At 35.3% G+C, this 18,994-nt stretch overlaps 1 protein-coding gene across 6 annotated transcripts in view; it reads left to right on the top strand.

The window, feature by feature from the left end:
* Positions 1 to 539: 539 nt before the first annotated feature.
* The window catches only part of LOC6648030 (diacylglycerol kinase eta), a 36,608-nt gene continuing 18,153 nt past the window's right edge, over positions 540 to 18,994 (top strand). For all 6 annotated transcript variants that reach the window (XM_023178717.2, XM_047013544.1, XM_023178718.2 and 3 more), the window contains exon 1: positions 540 to 676. The gene's annotated coding sequence lies outside the window, so the exon portion shown is untranslated. The remainder of the gene's footprint in view (positions 677 to 18,994) is intronic.

Below are 18,994 nucleotides of genomic sequence, written 5' to 3'. Positions count from 1 at the left end.
TTTATGTGATATATTTGCAACAAATTTTATATAGATATTCTTAGTAAGAAATTTTTTGGCTCAGTGTATAATATATATATACAAATAAAGCTTTTGTGTGTGTGTGTTTCTGTTTGTTGTTCAACTGACCCGACCCACTGAACCACCCTCCATCTCCTCCATGCACCTGTAAACATTTGTATCCTTTTCGGCCCGACTCCCGATGGGGTAGATGATGGCAGGCGCATGCCAGCCAGCCAGAATGTCTGTGGTGAATATCCTGTTCGCCGCCAATAAAAGCGGCTGCCAGCGATACGACCCGCTCAGTGTAAACTCAACGAAGCAACGTGCAACAACTCTAAAACTAGCAAAAACACAAAAAATATATCAGAAGAAAAAAGAATATTTAAAACAACATTAAAAATCTAATACAAATCAGAACAGAATCATTAAAAGACAAACAGAAAAATATCATAAATTTTTAGTTTAAAAAAATGTTTATCATTCCAAAAAATCCATAGTTAAAAGAAAAAGTTTCAATCAACAAAGGAACTATTAAAAAGTTCATCGACAAAATGTGAACCAAATACAAACTGAAAGGACTTATTAAAATTAGTTCAATTTTACCGCAAAGCAACAGTTTAAATTAAAGACACAGTTTAAAGTAACATCGAAATACTTTCTATTCGTATTCGGGGTAAGTTTTCTCAAACATCTAATGCAAATCTCTTTGAGACTTACGATATTAACTGAAACGGAAACTTTTCCGTCGGCTTTTCCACCAACATAGAACTTGGAACTTTAAGCCGCATTCAAATTGGCAATACAGTAGTTGGTTTCAGTCCACCGTCCATATCCAAAAGATTTACCAAAAAAACAAACTTTTAATTGCCTAATTTAATTAATGTTTTTGGATATAAAGAGCAAACACCCTTGGCTCAGAATAAGAATGGTTTATGCGATAAATCCCCGATTAAACCTTAAGTCATTTATTTTGACTTTATAATGTAGAACGAGAGAGCGGGAAAGTGACAGAGGGTTAGAAAAGAGACAACTAAACACTCAAATTAAATAAACATTTTCTAAAGAGTTATTGGGGTTTTACTTTAAGCGCATTTCTTGTTTGATTAGGGTTCAAAATTTGTTTAAATATTTAAGATTTTTAGATTCTATTCAAGTTTAATTCTCTAAGACATTTAATAGATGCGAAAACTTGAGGAAAACTTTACCCAAAGGTGTTACTAGCAAGATTAGGTTACTTCACTTTATTTTGTCCTAATATATGTGAGTATTATGCGTAAGTAGTTAAACTTTCTGAATTGAGTGCAAACACTTTAGAAACACATTACAAGTACCTCAGACAATGACACAAAACCCAATTAAGCTTCGAACACTGACCTCTCTTCTAGTTGTTGTCTATGTCTGCTCTCGTGTCTGACCCCAACTCTCTGTATGCGAGTAATGGATACAAAGTGGGACTTTCTTGCTAATTACTGAGATACACACACGCACACACACACAAGCCCACAAAAGCACACATATATGAGCATATGTGTACTTTATGGACGGAGGATGGCAAACAATCAGCTAAAGTGACATTTATACGAAGATAATTACACGAATTTGTATACAGGAGGAGCACAAAAAAAAGGAAAAAGTAGCAAGTGCAAATTGAAAATATGTACAAAAGAGAGAAGCAAATTGAATGGAGCACGGGGAATACATAGATGTATATAAGCCTTAACTGATCCGATAATGGACTACACTAGACTTAACTCCAAACATAATGTCGCTTAGGTGTATTGGAGCTTTGGTCATTTTTAATTCGGTTTGCAAACGATGTAAGTGTGTCATGTCTGGGGAGTATGTGCAATAGTGTTGTTGTGTGTGTGTGTATCGTGTGTTGTGAATTCTTATCTGGAAACCTTGTTTACCTGGCGCGTGTACCTATCCTGCGGTGTCCCAGTGCTGCTCCTGCTGCTGGTGCTGTGACCAGTTAGCATGTGCGTGTCCTTTGGCAAACACAGATGGAGAACCACTCGTATATGTACATACATACATATAAGTAAAGAACACCTGGATGTGTGTGGTTATCCATCGGCTATGTGTAAATGTTTATTGTGTTTACTCTGTTGTAAAATTTACATGGCACCCTCAGTTTTGTTGGTGCCGACTCAGTATTTTTTGTTTTTTTCATTGTGTCCAGGCAGGAGATGTGTCCATGTTGGCTAGCTGCTTCTGGCACTGTCCAGGTGTTGCTTTCATTGTCGGGAGGACAAGATTAAGTTCTCATTTTATGGTTACTGTTTGGTCATTCGCCATTCATTTTAGCCCTCGTGGTATTCTTTTGTATTCTGGTTTTTGTGTTGTTTGGGGCTAATTTTGTAATGCAATAAAATTCGCAAACTCATTTGGTAAATTTTATTATTCCATTGCAAGCGAACAAAAGCAAAAGCTAAATTACGTATACATAATGGAAAAATGTACAGTTGGTCGAAGGGAAGCTCCTTAGAAATCGATACTTGAGTTTTTTAAGTGAAATTGAAGAATAACTAAGTGCCAGTAATTTAACAAAAAAATTTATAATAAACCTTATTTCTAATAAGACACAAAATGTCAAATTTTAAACAATTTATATTTTATAATTTTACATTACAATTCTTGTATCTCAAGCTTATGTTACTAATCTCTTAACTAAAACTAATTAAAAGCATCAATTGGTGTCTTTTTTCTATTTATTTTGGCAATTGAAGTTGGTATTAAATCGTTGAGATAAAACTTATAGCCGGATATAAGTTCAATGACAAAAGAGAAATAAACAAATTTCCTATTTCTATGAGGCATTTTTGTTCTTTTCTTGTTTGACTTTCGAATTGAACTACGCTTCGCGGGCTGCATACAAACGGCAGATTAGTGCCTTCAAGGCATTTAAGGAGACGGAGACGAGACGGGGCGCCATCGACGCTGGCATAAGGCGGTATAAATGATGGCTAAGTCCACAAGATATTATGATAGCCAATGGGGGGAGAATGGGAATGGAGTCTAGGTTCGGGACCTGGTGACCCACACAATTGACCATTCGCACGGCTTTCCTGGGCATTAATATTGAGCTGAACGTTGACAGTTGTTCAACGTGTGGTATGCGTAATATTTCAAATGGACATTAAATTGGTTTTCGTCTTCATTGTTCTCGTACACAGGCACGCACAACATATACCTTCCTGTATACATATTGGGGGCAAAACTTTGCCTTTGACAGTCATCGTCGAATTGGTTTTCTTATTTGTTTTATTTCAGGTTGATTAAATCTAAGCTTTCATTATTAATATCAAAAATGTAACAACAAAATCCAAATGACAACAAGGTCAGCTGGCCCAATCATGTGTTATGCTAAGAAGATATTTTAATTTAAGTGACAAGCCTGCAATTTCCTTTTACCTTCAATGAATGCACAACTTTGCTTTTCATGCGAGAATAAACAATATTTTCATTCAAAAGAAGAAAAAAAAAATAAAAAACAAAACCAAAAAACAAAAAACAAAACGAAGAAGACACAAATGAAAACCAACAAAAGCTGCTAAGAAAACCTTTCAACTCAATGATGTGCACATCAAGAGTCTCTTGTCACGTCGTATACAAAAGCAAATAGAAATATGTATTGTATATAGAAATATCTTTTATCGCTGTATTCGGCTCTGACTCTCTTATAACTTAAACTTTTCAAGGATTTTTTATTCCATTCACGTGCAAGAAATGAACAAGTTCATTAAGTGCCGCCAGTTCTGAAATTATGTTTAGCCAGCCATTAAAGTCAATAAAATGTATGCAAAATAGCTGCGGGCTAAGTGCATATGTGACCAAAGGTTTTAATGTTGATTAAGGTAAGTCTGTGGGATGTGTCCCCAGAACCACGCACACACACATACAAAGACACATCGTTGCTAATGAACGTTACACATGAGACATCTGCGTCAGTTATGTTGCCATTCTTTGACAAAAGCGACATCATCCTTTTCCAACTCGGTGACATTTCATTTTGCCCATCAGCTCTTTTCATATTTCCATTTTTTTCATTTCCCTCGCCAAAGCCGCACTTCAATTGCCCTGGCTTTTGACTAACATGGCTCAACTCGGTTCGGATTGTTACGGCTTTGACTTTCAGCTGACACTTTTGACAATTCCTCAACGTTTTCTATAGAATGACGGCCATGTGAATATAAGCAGCAAATATCCTGTAAGAATGAATGGTCAATAATAGTTTACAATTCAATGGTTTAGACGAAAAGAGTTGAATACTCACAGTCTATGCAATCTAACTTGACTTAAGTTTATTTTCAATATTCAAATTTCAATCTAGCCAAGTAGAAAAAGATAAAAGAAACTCTTTTGAGTCTTTATACCAACTTGTAGCAAAATCCATGTACTATCTCAAAATTGAGAACTTCTTGGCCATAAATAACTCTCTTTTTTCTTCGGAATTAAATTCGGGATATGTTATATTTTATGAGTTTTGCATTAATTAAGCCATTCCTTCTTATATTGCGAAACCCTTATCAATATGCATATTATTTAAGAAGCTTTCAACATTTTGGCAGACTTGTAAAATTTTCTCTCAAATTTATTATTTTTTGCAAAATCATTTTCCTGAAATTAATTCAAATATTTATTGTGATATATATGTATGCATACTTGTTTTGTGGTCCCAACTTTGCATTGTTTTTAACAATTTGCCCACAATATCAACAAAATTGCGTGTAACATGTGGCTGGTTGCTTCTTTTGTTTCAAAATCAATGCCCAATCGATTTAACCCACACATCCGGCCAACTTCTTTCCAACCCAAAACCCACAAAAAAACAAAAAAAAAAATACAAAATGAAAACCCCAAAAAAAGAGAAAAGAAAACAAAGAGAAGAAATTGTGTTGCCCCTTTTATTTTTTATTTTTTGCCCAGACAAGTGTGTGTGTCAGGCAAGGGGTACGTGACTTTGGGGAAACCCATGTGTGACCTTCTCCTTTTGGGGGTTCAACTGGGTTTCTGGTGTACATAAATTAACATAGAAGCATTGCAAGTAAGCCAGTCAAATTATGTAGCCACATCTGCTTGAATGACGTCAAAAGATTTGTTTTTTCAATGCATTCCTCTATTGATATGTAGTAAACACCTGTGTCACCAATACTCCAATGCCAAATTGTTAAAATTTCTCAATTTTATGTTACTGTCTTTGCCATGCCCTTTTTGAAATCTATGAGTTTTCTTTTCGTCCTTTGTCTGTACTATATTTGGCAAATGACCTCGAATTGTGGTAAATTGTATTTGACCTTAGTGGGTTCCTAATTTTAGCATCTGAGAGTGTCAAGAAACCACAAATAGAAAATGGAATATAACTACCATACATATATTGCCCATTTTGCGGTTATCCACAATATCTTTGTTTATGAAAACTTAATTCCCTCTCACAATTTCAAGGTTTTTTGGAAGGGGCCAAAGCAATAAACAAAACTGTCTGATTTAAACTAGTAACATTTTCATTCAATGCCACACAAATTCCTATACCTGTATAGGTGTGTATATATGTATATTTTACTTGTTAGTCCAGAACAGTGAAAAATAAAAAAAATTTCAATTTTATTGTTCGAATGACGTCAGAGAGGCAAGGGTAATGAATTTTTAATTCATTTCAGCTTTTCATTTTGCTATGAAAATGAATATAAATGAATTTTACGTGTTTCATACTACATTAACATGTAACAATAACTCACGAGGTTCATTCAATCAATAGAGAAGTGAGTTGACTTTTACTTATTTTTATTGAACATCTATAGATTCATTAATTTGAGAAGTGTTTTTCCTTAAATATTCTACGAATAAAGAGTAGAAGTAAGAATAAATGATGAACGAATTCTTTGCAATTTTTATTGTTACTTTTTGAATAACCCTCGCCATTGATTTTAATTAATTTCCATTAAATAATTTGTAAATGCCATTGCCGAAGGATAAAAATGTTTGCATTTTACACGTTAGCCTCATTTAAAACAAATAAGCTAATAATTGAATATCAAAATGTTTGCAGTTTGAAATTGAATAAAGAGCTTAAGGCAGGAGAGGAATAAACATTTTAATAGTTTGCTTATATTTTCTGATGCCCTACTCTGTGATCATGTCATAAATATGTAAATTGAAAACTGACAATCAAGCTGAGTTTAGTTTAATTTTCATAAAATCTTACGTAATGCATAAGCTGTAAATCTAGTGCAGCTTGGCTGCATCTTAAGCTAGCTTATATCAAGTATATTTATTTAAATGAATGCATGAGAAGACACACAGGGTTGAGGCCAAAAGACAGTGACAGAGACAGCGAAAGATGTGGCCGATGGTGCGGGTGGTGGTGGTGGTGCATAAGTGGAATCGGGTGACATAGGAGTGTGTGTCGGATGGTTTGGCATGGCCTCAAGGGTGCATTAAGCTAACAAGCGTACTAAATGTTATACAAAAATGAAAAACGTAACAAGAACCACGACGTTGATGCTGACGCACTTGTGAGTGTGTGTGTGTGTGTATATAGAGTGTCTTGAAGTGTGGCCCAACATGTCAGAGAGACAGTGAAGAAGAATCTTCTCCTTGTTCTACGTGCCCATTCAGTCAGTCATGCAAGCAAGTACAGTTTTTCAGTCATCATGGCAAAGGCATTTTAAACCTTGCAGAGAAACCACAGGCAAATTAACGACCAATTGTATGGTTCTATTCACCAACCGACTATCTGGTTGAGATGATACATACATATGCCATCCACATACCAAGGAACTCATTAGTACGCCTAGCCAACCAGAAATTCATTTGGCTTCCCTTCTGCGGTTTGTTATTACAAGCCGATTGCGATTGCAATTCCAATTAAGAGGCAACTGTGGAATTTCTGCATTCCGCATGCTTTGCTAGCAATGTTATGTTGTGGGGATAATGAGGAGATTCCATCCATTCATTTAATATTTGGCTCTAGTAATCTATCTAAGCCACAATATGCAGTTTTAGCCTCTCTTTAAATTGCTGACCTGATCCCTTTCCAACTACTTCCCTGTGTATCTTACTTACAAAGATACATGTAGTATATTGTGTATGTACAGGTAGGATCCATTGAAATCACCTGTACAGAATGCCCAGCGGAAATGGCGAATGTGCAGAGTATGTCAGAGAGACGAGCTGCTGCCAAATGCATTTCATGCGATGTGAAACTTCCGTTGCCATTCGTCGGCGGCCATCATGTAACTTTCAAGGTTATGGAAAGGCTATGAACATTTTTGTGGCATACTTAAAGGCTCTGCCAGTAGATTTTGTGCTTCAGCTTAAACTTAAAATCCTTGGCTTGGCCATTGTAAGTTATGTGTGGCCAAATTGACATATCACCTTGATTAATGGTGCCTACTCCCAATTCCACAAACCCACCAGGGAGGGAACAGAGAACAGCCGTTGGCAGGTAACTAGAGAACAAAACAGCTCAATCATTTAATGTCGTTATGCCCATGTATATATATATGTATGTATATACCTAATGCCATCTAGTATCTGCCAGTCAGCCAGCTACTAACCCGTGGCCATGTCGAGGTCATTGTCTTTTGTCTGTGGCTCAAAATTTATTGTGCCACATTAATATCCTCCCAACTCACATCGCCACAAAGTAAGCCAAGTATCTCCATCTAAAGGATCTAAGTATGTATGCGAGTGGGTGGACGGCAAACAAGCCCCGCGGATAAAAAAATTCGTCGAAATGAAAAGCAATTATGCCTGGAAAACCTTTACCTTTTTCGTATTTTTGTCCGTTTCATCCAGAAAGCAGTCATGCCAACTGACTGGAGTGTATACTTATTTGATTCATTTGTGAAATTGCTTGGCTTCAAGTAAAAAGATTTAACCAGGCGCATGAATATCTAATTGTTGTTGTTGTTGTTGAGGCCATCTCTCAGGTGGAAAAAGGTGTAAAGAAGTTTAAAGCAAAAAGACAAACAATTTAAAAGAAAATTCCTGCAAATAAAGCAAAGAAAAGGCTCATTTTCAAAATTTCCCAATACATCTACAAAACAACGGAACAAATCTTATTCTTAGATATACATACATATATAATATAAACCAAAATCCACAAATATATCATCATCACACGCACCTTGGCCTAATGCAATGTGAAAGATTTATATTTAACGAAAATCCTTGCATAAATTTTTAGACCACGTAAAGGATATAACCGTCTAATGGCATAATAACCTCGGCGTATCACGTCAATTTTCGGGAATCCCATGCCTTAGAGCGTCTGCCAACACCTTTCTATTTATTTTGTTCATTTTTTGTTCGTTCTCGGTTTTGTTTTTTTGCTTTTTGTGTGCCCTCTGATTTGATTATTCATTCGAAGGCCTCGTGCAAACAGTTTGAGCCATTTACAAATTTTTGGTCTAAGTACATTTTGGGTTAGAAGGTTTCTGGGCTAAATGGCCTGGTTAGCCCTCCTCCCCAGGTCGTTGAGGTGTTAATGATTACCGCTGTTGTTTGGTTTAAGAGCTTTGCGTGGCAGTTAAACAAACTTTCACAGCAAATATACGACTATTTCAACGCTTTAAATGAAAAATGCTATCCAAGTAGTTTAATTCATTTATTTCTACAAAGCGCGTAGCGAAAAAAAAAGTTGAAAAACAAATTTAGTTTTAGTAGCGACTTTTCCCGGTGCATTTTAATGAAAAAGTAAAACTTTGCCATGGTCAAGTGGAAAATAAAAGCACACAGCGACACTGGACTAAATGAGATTTATATTATTGCAATTTTTTATCAACTGACTACAGGGTGTTTGAATAATACACGAGAACATCCTGTAAAATGCTAAAAGAGTTAGAACAAATTTGTTAGCAAAATGCTTTTTCAGTTTTTTAAACACTAACTACAACTAAATAAGTTCAGCTGAACATGCTGTAACTTCAACTGGGACACTCTGTTTTTAATGGAATCCATTAAAAACTTAGTCACGGCTGATAATAATCGATGATGTATAGATAGAAAATAAATTACATTAGGGCAGTTAGTGTAATTTGATTGTAAAATTTTTCAACGTGCTAGTGGTGAATTGAATTTGAGCAAAAGTATATAAATGAATTTTGATTGATTTTCATGGCAATTCAATCAAAATGAAAGTTTGCCAAAGTCTCATCTTACTTTAAAGCAAAATAAATCAAATAAAGCTAAATGCCCAGATAATTGACAGACACATTGCCAAAAGAAGAAGCAAAACACCTGACCATGCCATTTCAAACACTTGACGTTGTCCTGGCAACTACTAGATAGTAGTTACCCATTTGAAGATTGCCGTGTGAGAAGAAGAAGAAGGAGAAGTGCCGGAAATTTTTCAGATGAGACTGGTTCTCGTCACTAGCCCAACAATACGTGAAACGCACAAAAGGTGCCCAAAAAAAATCCTTTGTTGTAGGCCATTTCCTCATTACCTTTTTTTTTTTGTGAAAAGTGTTATTGGCAAGGGGGTAGAGTTGAGTCGAAGGAACAAGGTGTCAGGAGAACAGTAGGACCAATGGGACAGTCTTTAAACTGAAGCTGAAATTGTCTCTGTTGCCTGTTGGCTGTGTGTATCTCTTCTATTGAAAGGAAGCTTTGGGGCTAAGCATTTTGTGCCGCACGAGTGGCAAAAAGGGAAAACAAATGAGGGGTAGAACCTTTTTTCATTTTTTTTTACTTTTTCTTCCTTTTTTCCCCAAAATTTATGCTTCTTTGAGTTTTCTGTTTCGCTTTCTGGTCTCTTTTTTTTTTGGTGCCTTTACTTTATTTAAAATTTACTTTGTTGGCTTTGAAAAGTTGCAAATAAATAATAACGCACTCAAACACACAAGTCAAGAGTTTATAAAAAGTTTTCAATAATATTTATTTAAAATTTATATAGAGGGTATCATTTTGGTTAGTCAGCTAGTGCTAGACTTTAGCTGCTTGGCAACTCATAAGTTATACAACTTTTCATGGGCAATGTAAACACTATCACTTATTGGAAAACTTATCCATTTGTTCACCGTTTGGGGTCGGTGCAAACTTTTCTTTGTTGGCAACTTTTGCACCAATGTTTTTTTTTTTTTTTTTTTAAAGAATATAATTTATTATAATTATTTGCACTGGCAGCTGCTGGCCTCGCATTTTATCAGTATGAAAAATAAAAGCTTGCATGTCATGAAATCTGACAACATAAATGTTTAATTTATAATCTGCAATTCTTGGCCCATGGCAAAGGGAAAACGTTAACCTTCCTTTTTATGCAAAAAAAAAAAAAAGAGAGGCAAAAAGAACAGCAACAAATTAATGCACATTTATTAGCTGGCCAAACAGTTTGTGGATAAGTGTGCGTCCGCAGGATATGGATATGGTCAGCACGGCACACTCACGCTCTCACACCCACTCACACTCACACACACACACACACTTTCTGATGGACAGAGCCCGCACATATAGAAAAGTTTCAGCCTAAATCTTTTCTCTCCCTAAATTTCTTTTTTTCTACGGTCTACGGGTATGTTTGAGTGAGTGTGTGTGTGTGTAGGGAAACATCATTTTATCAAACACGAAACGAGGTCATGTGGCTTTTTTTTGTCGTTTCATCGTCGACAAGGCAGTTCAACAAAATCCTCGAAAGAAAGTCAAAGTGCCGACCTTTTTATATCCTATAGCCAGTGGATAAGCTCGTTGTTGTTGTTGGACTTTCAACAAAATTTTATCAACTATTTGAATAAAAACATATTAATCAGTTTTTCCTTTTGAGAGAATCCTACGATACTAAATTCATTCACAACAAGCTCCAATTCAATTCGAAACTCTATCTTTGCCATAGATTGCTAATCTAATCTTATCTGAGAGCTGTCAGTTCATATATAGACTGATGCATCAAATGTTTAAATTTAAATTGTTAGCCATGGAAGACAAAAGCAGCTAAATAGATCTCTAACGAATATACCTGAAAAGTCTTTGTCTACACGGTATAGAAATGTTGTTGAAAATGTTGGATTTCTGGCGGCGGCGACTTTATCTCGCTCTCTTTTTTTCCTATCTCCCTTTTTTCTGTTTCCCATCCTTCCTTGTTCTTCTGTAGTTTACCTCTCCCTTTTAGCCTTTTCGGTCTCTACTCTCTCCTCGAACATTTGGCCAACACACATAAAATGAGTCTCATAAATTATGCTGCATAAATCACAGAGCAGCATTCGCAGCGGTATGTGAATTTTCTGGTTAGATTTATGTTGCACAATTTTAATATGAAACACCCAAAAGAAAAATATCTCAAAACAATATTTGTACATGGTTTTTTTCGATTTGAGCACATTAAACACTTAACGAGAATTTAAGAAATGATAGAAGACAAACATTTTAGAATTTTGCATCTCGAAAAAAATGTACTAAGCCGATTTTAATAATCCTATTTATGAAAACTAAAATTTAACAATGAATATTAAAAACAAATAGTCAGAAGAAAACAATTCTGAAAATCAACAACAATAGAGATTAATTATAGATTAATAAAGATTAATAGTAACAAAGACAATAGACTGCTTAAATCTATAGCATACAAAATGGGGCAAGCAAGATTGGTTTTATCATACATCATCTTGCCGAGTTGTTGATTAAACAATGATTACACTATGTAACAAAAATAAAAAATTGCCCAGTCCCTGGAATGTAATTGTTATTTCCTAGTCTGATATGTCTTAAAACTTTTCCTCCGAAACTTTGCTTTTGTCACCAGGGAACTAACTGACTAGGAAATAACAATTACAACCCATGAACAAAAATCTTGTGACATTGTGTTATTGTTTAATTTAATTAAAAGAAGACTCAAAATCTTTCATATACTCAAAAGCTGATTATGTCTGATTATATAAAGTAAAATAACAAAAAGTATTAATAAATATATAAATCTAAAAAGAGTCGCAGTTGGTAAGTTCATTCATTAAGAAGAGTTCCGACTTTTAGAATGACTCTTTAGATGATCTGAATTTGCATAAACTTCTGAATGGAATAGATAAGATATATTCTTTTGCGCAATATTTACGAAACAGTTTGATATTCGTTTACATTTTACAGCATAACATAAAATTTTTTTTTGATTAAGAGTCGTGATAAAGCCCACATTTTGATTTAGCTACAAATACAAGGTATACACTTGTATACATTTTTTTATTTTGTTGAGTTGAAAGTTTAGAAATTTTTTATTTCTCTCTAAGTTAATATTTTTACGAGTCTTGTTTGTTTGTGTTGAAATGCAAAAGACAGTTTAAGTTCTTATCAAAGAGAAACAGCAAAATGCCATTGAAGAACCAAAAAAAAACGAAAAACAGGACGAAAACTTCAAAGTAAGCTGACCACTTGTCTTGAGCCAATGCATTTTGTAAGTTGCGGCCAGGGTCACAAGTTGGACGAGTGCCAAAAAACTTTTTTTCTATATTCTATAAATAGTTGAGATTAAAATTGGCAAGCAAAATGACAGAACCGCTTAGGTTATAAGGCCAGGGTGGAGCAAGTATGGGGAAAAAGCTATAGAAGGACTGCCAAAACAAGACATCAAAGGTGGTAAGTCTAATGCATAAAATGGCAAATGTGAGAATTGAAGTCTGCACATGATTGGAAAATTAGCATTTTTGCTGCGGGCGTTGTAGACTGTGATATTGCAAGGACAGGGGCAAGGCTACAAGAGTAGTTCTAGTCAGAAAGCACATGGTAAGATTGACTTGGTTGTTGTTGTTATTCCATCGCATAAAAACCACAAACTACTTAAGTGTTATTTATGGATTTATTTTCTGCTGACACTCGTTTTTTCACTGTGTCTCCCCGAAGAAAAGGGGTAAAGTTGAATGTACTCCAAAGGTCCTTCAGACAAGGGCCTTCATAAGTAGCACTTAACACATATGCAAAAAGGACAAAAAAAAACCAAATTATGTTTTCTGAAGTTTCTAGGACCTGCTAGAACCTAATTCTCCTCGTGTGAGTGTGTGTGTGTAAGCTTTTAAAATAAATTTCTATCAAGAGTTTGCAATTTATATTCATCAGGGATAAAATTGATGTTACTTCGAAATGTAATCATTAATGTTGCATTTGTATTGTATATATATATATTATAAGCCCTCAACTTGCCACTTGTGGCATATAAACACACATGTTTTGTAATCCGCTGACTCTTTTGCAATTAATCACAATTATTGTCAGCATGTTAGAACCCTCACCCTCAAAAGGGCCTTCGATCAGAACCACAGCTGTTATCCCTATCCCTATACAAGCCATGAACATGATAAATTGCGCACGAGCCTTAAAAGTAGGTTACACAGCTGGCACTTTGCCCTGTGCCCATGACTGGGGTATATGTTGGCACTGGCTCCCCTTTGTATTCTTCTTGCCCTTTCGTCCATTACTCTTCTTCGTCTGCCTACAGCCTAACAGATTCTAATTGCTGTGTGGGCTTTGTTTTAAAAATCATGCAAGTAAAAAAGAAACGTTTATTTGTGCCCATAAGTAGGTCACATAATGTCGCAATCGATGATCGAAGTTGGCCTACCCTGGACTATCTCATATCAAACACAATTTGTCGATGATGGGCATACTTTTGTAAAAAATATCTAACAAGGCATTGGAATGCAAAAGGTGTCAGTTTATCTGTTGCAGCAAATCAACAAAAGGCTTGAACTCTACTAACTAAATCAGGTTGACATTTGTGGCCTTCAGTCTTCGAAATGAAGTTAAGCTGGGAGACTAACTATTCAGACCCAACCTTAACCAAAAGTAGAATACATCTTTAATGTGAAACAGATTGCCAACTGCTTAGTTAACTGTCGTATCAGACTTGTTGTAAATTTCTAAAACTGTTCAGCAAATCAAATTCCTTTGGGTGATTAAGATTTAATTTAAGAAATTCTATGTTTAGGTTTACAAGGCGACTCTTGTTTTGTCAACAGTGTGTGACATTTTGTGAATATTACATTCTAATTTTAGATCGTTTTCCAATGTAATTTTCTTTAGCGTTTCATTGCCCCCACTTTGCATGGAGGGCAATTTGACGGATAGAATTTATAATTTTAAATAAAAGCCATGGGAATGTTGTATACTGGCAAGCCATAAAAATTTTCTAGTATTTAAATGTGACGCTCATTGATTATAGCCGCCGGAGTGGGGAGTGGAAAAACCACTCGACTCATTGGGCAAGGCCACACAGCGGGGACAGGCTTTAGGAAGCAAATATTATGGAGCATTAATAACTAGACTAACACAGACAAGAGTGAGAAAGAAGTGGAGAGTCTAGTGGGGCCAAGTGGAGTAGAGTGGAGGGAAGTGGAGTAACGTTTAATGGAAGGGGAAAGCTCTTAGGGTTTGGTGCTTTTCCTTTTCGGTGGAAGGGAGCGCGGTCTCCAACCAAGTTATGCCATTAAAATGTCAAAATTTCAAGCTGCGCCACTTTGACACGCCAAATGAAACGTGGCACGCCCATGCCAGACACCTATACGGCTCTCCCCCTCACCTCAAACCATCTCCCTATCTTCTTTCTAACTTTTACCGCGCTTCCAAGCCATTCACGCAATAATAAAACGACCTCCCAGCAAGGGTCACACCGAGCTATTTAATACAAATTAGACCCAAAAAATTGTTTGCTTTAGTTTTGCTTCTGACCTTATTAGCCCATGTCCATGGCCCTGTCGATGTCCTTCGTCCTGAGCCGCTTATGTTGCCAACTAACAACGGTTTTCAACGAAGTTTCTTTAAAACTTTTATCTTTGCTGTTTCTTTTTTATTTTCAAACTCTAAAAGGTACATGTCATTGCAGAATGAAAAATGCAAATTTCTTGCAAAAAGGAGCAAAAAAGTGTGTATAAGTCAAAGCCAAGTGTACGAGAATATTCTCATGGCTTTTTCCGATGACTGTAGAAATAGTTTGAATGCAATTTCTTACGAAAACTTTTCGAGTGACATTTCACCGAAAGGAACAACTTGATAAACAAGTTTCTATTGGTAGCAAACAAAAATTTTAAATATACCATCTAATGATGGGTATAAATTTAAATTAAAGTGAGAAGCGTTTATCTAATGGGTATAATAGTTTCATTCAATATATTTCATTGGCTAAACATTTTAAAGTATTTAACAAACTTTCACTCTCTAAATCAAAGAACTCAATCAAGTGCGTCTTAACTGTTGAAATTATGGAAATATGCTATTTACATTTGTTGAAATAGTTTAAATATGCAAATTACATTTTATCGATTTATAGCTTTATGATTATCCATCTCTAGCTTTGTTCCAACTCTAACTACTACGATTTTTTCCTCACCATCTTTTTCCGCTTGCTCTGAATAAAACGTTTGACTTGTACATATTAATTTGTCTTGTGTTCTTATTTACAATTTCACTGTGCAGACATTTTCTACCTAACATTAACTATAAATAAAAAAGGGCTAAACCTTTGTTCTTTTAGTTATTTTCAAATCATAATAATTCTATCTATTATAAGCAGATTATGCTGCCGATGCAATGGCCAAACTAAAGAAAGTGAAAAAGGTTAACTCAGATTGATTTGAAAGTACAATATTTAAGACAAAAGGAGTATTTAAATTTATAATTAGATGTAAATTCGTAAAGCTCAGTTGTTATTTGTTGCCCAAATTATTTTCAGCCCATTTCTATAGAAAGACGGCATTGCAAATCTATTGTTAATTATTCTCAATTAATTTCTGCTCACTCACTTAACCGCTTTCAACGAATTTCATGCTCCTGACTCTTGTCACTATGAACTTGGCCAAGTCAGCACTTTTACAGAATGTGCTAAATTCTAATGACTTGCCAGGCATCAGGCTTAAGGCACTTTTTTCTTTTGCCTTTCACAGAGAAGGCTAAAAACTGTGTTCTGCGAAATGTGAGCACCATTAAGTGATTTCGCGTGCAAAAAAAAAATATAAATACATATAAGAAAGCAAATTGGAGGCAGAAAACTGCCATCCTCCTAAAGTAATGGTATGGAATTGATATGAATGGACCAGAAACTTTTCCTCAGGCCAAAAATAAAATAATATGGAAAAAGGAAAGTGGCAGAGGGTGATACAGGCAAAAGAAAAAAGGCAAGAAAGTATTGCTTACGCCAGGTGGCCTGGACGGACCCTGGGTAAGTAAGTAAATTAATGATTATTTCAGGATGCTGATTCTTTTTTTTTTTTGCTCTCTCCTTATTTTTGGTTTCTTTCTTTAAGAAAAATCTCGGTATAATGCAATCAAAATATTCTCTTATTCAGGAGTCTCGTTTTGTGGGTTCCCAAAAAGGGTATATTCATTTTGGAAACAAGTTTGTAGAACAAAGAATGAAAATACTTTTATACAGATTTTATTTGGGATTCATAAACCCAAGGCAAATGCATAACAATTTATAAACTATGCTTGAATCAATACGAAAATGAATTGCCAATAAATTTATTCTATGTTTATTTAAAAAGTATTAAAGTACTCCACAAGTATTTAAAGTATTTAACTAAAGTAGTGTATACAAGCCTCAGCAAGGCCAAATGCGTCCAAGTCCTCTAGAGATGTTTTGTGTTTTTTTTTATTTTGTATATGGGTTTGGGTATTTGCCCAGGGATTCAAAGCTGATAACGGCACAGAAAATTAGCCATTTGCTTAATGTGACTGTGATTGAAGCAAAGTGAGTTGGGCATGTGAAATCTCTCATGATTCCCCAAAGGTGCTTGGATTTAAACTTTAATTGGTTTTACGTTTTTGTCTGTTTACTTTTTAATTATATTTAATATTGATTTTTACTCAAGGATAGACAAATACTTAGAAGTACACACACACACACACACATACGATTTCTATGTTGTTAAGCTTTTAATGAGATCTTTCGGCGAAGGAACATATTTGTGTGTCTGTGTTGGTTGGTTGGGTGTCTGTTTTTTTGGAAGGGGCATTCTGCGAGGAGTGAGTCTTGTCAACAGCCAAGCCAAAGATTTATGATATCCGTTCAAGCGGAAAATGTCTGTGCTCACTTAATTTAACAAGTGCGGAAACGCAAGCAAACACTCTACTCAAAAAAAAAAAAAAAAAATAGCACAAAAAATGAGAAGGCAGTAAATGTATTGGGGAAAGTTCCTCTCTCTCTCTCTTCTCCCTTCACGAAATGAAATTAAAGTTCGAACCAAACATTGAATGTAAAAAGCACTTGAAATCCTTGCTGATTTTTAACGATTTTCTCTTGCCATTGCCTTTGCTTCTGCTCCTGACTGACGGACTGAGTGACTGGCTGCCATTTGCTTCGCAATTTCCCAAGTTCCTGTCGCTGACTCTGAGAAGCGTGTGTATAATATATATTTGTATATGTATAAGTGTAATTATTATAATGCTCACTCTGTTGGATTAAGCGTCTGCTACTTCAACATCCTTCTTCATCCTTCCTCACCTCATCTCACACACACACACAACACCACACCTCAGGTCACGTCATGCTCAGCTTTTTGAGTAATTACCAAGTTTTCCATCAATTATGTTTCGGTTTGCTTTTATTTCCACAGCAACCTTTTGTTTTCATTGCCAATGTGCTTTTGGTCCACATAACACATTATAAGCTTTTGGGCTCAGGCCATGTCCAAACTGTTTGTCAATTTGTTGGAAAGCCCAAACAATATAGAATTTCAGTTATAAATGTTTTATGAAATAATTTCATCTTTTAGTCAACGCATTAAGTTCAAGAAAACCAATTGACAAAAAGTAAATTTCATTTTGCCACACCAGCTGAAAGCTAAAATGGAAAAGACTCACCTTGGACTCAATATAAATAAGAAATGATGGAAAATGTAGCAACTAAACGCTAAATCACCCAAGCAAACACACACACACACACACATACACACCAGGGCAAACAACTTGTATGCAATTGAGAAGCCAAAGAAAACCTGAAGAAGCCCAACACAACCCAATTGCCAAAAAAGGAAAAAATAAACCAACTTGAAAAACTTAAACTTATCAAAAATACAAAACATAAAGAAAACAAATAAGCAAACAATACTCAAATATTAATTGGTCTGGGAGTTTGAAAGTTATTGGGAATTGGGAATCGAGAACAATCATGCCAAGGCTGGGGCTGGGACTGAGACCTGTTAAGGTCTGAATCAAAACTTTTTCATTTCACTTGAGTCAAAAGAAAAAACACAAGAAAAGTGAAAACAATTTTCACCATGCTCAAAAACTACTTGAATATTTTACATATATTCGCACTCAAACGAAGGTATGGATGTGTATGTAGGTATGTTTTTTGTATATACATATGTATATACATACATCTATCTGAGATCTTTGGGTTTCTGGTATATGGATTGCTTGTTGGCCATTGTCACATTTCCATTGTTGGCTTTTGTTGCCTTGTGAATATCCATTTATTTGCTCGGTTTTGTGTGAAACATTTCAATTTCCGAAAGGGCCTCTAGCTATACACACACACACACACATGTCCAAACAAGAAGAATACGGCCAGCAAAAACAAAATAGCCGCAGGCCAAGTTTAAGCATTTCATTAAGTCGAGCGAAAAGCATTTCTTGTACCCAATATCCTTTGAGTAAAAGGGTATATGAGGTCTTTAAAAACTTGCATACTAAAAAGGAGGTTAAATTTTTCAACTAAAATAAGGCCATACGAGAAAAGAAACATAACTATAAGGGACCGTTGAATGTCCTTGCTAAGGTCTATACTTGCTCTAATATTTAATAGATTGGTTATTTTTCTTTTTCTTTCTTTCAATCAATGTTAAATCTTTTTGGTTTAGGGTATTACTTTGTCGTTGCGGCAACGCGTTGACGATTTTGTATTTTTTTTTTTTTTGCTTTGTTTGCTGGTAAAAGAAAATGGAAACTGGCAGATTGCCACACAACATTTTTCTCTTTGACACTGACCATCTTTCTGGCCGCTCTAAACAATGGTAAAATCAAAGATTTCTCAAAAAAAGTATCAAGGGTGCAAAGGATTGCTGAAAAAATA

Source organism: Drosophila willistoni, chromosome 3R (genome assembly GCF_018902025.1).
Source record: "Drosophila willistoni isolate 14030-0811.24 chromosome 3R, UCI_dwil_1.1, whole genome shotgun sequence".
Classification (NCBI taxonomy): Eukaryota; Metazoa; Arthropoda; class Insecta; order Diptera; family Drosophilidae; genus Drosophila; species Drosophila willistoni.
The sequence above is the reverse complement of the archived record's forward strand: the minus strand, read 5'-3'. Positions and strand labels throughout refer to the sequence as shown.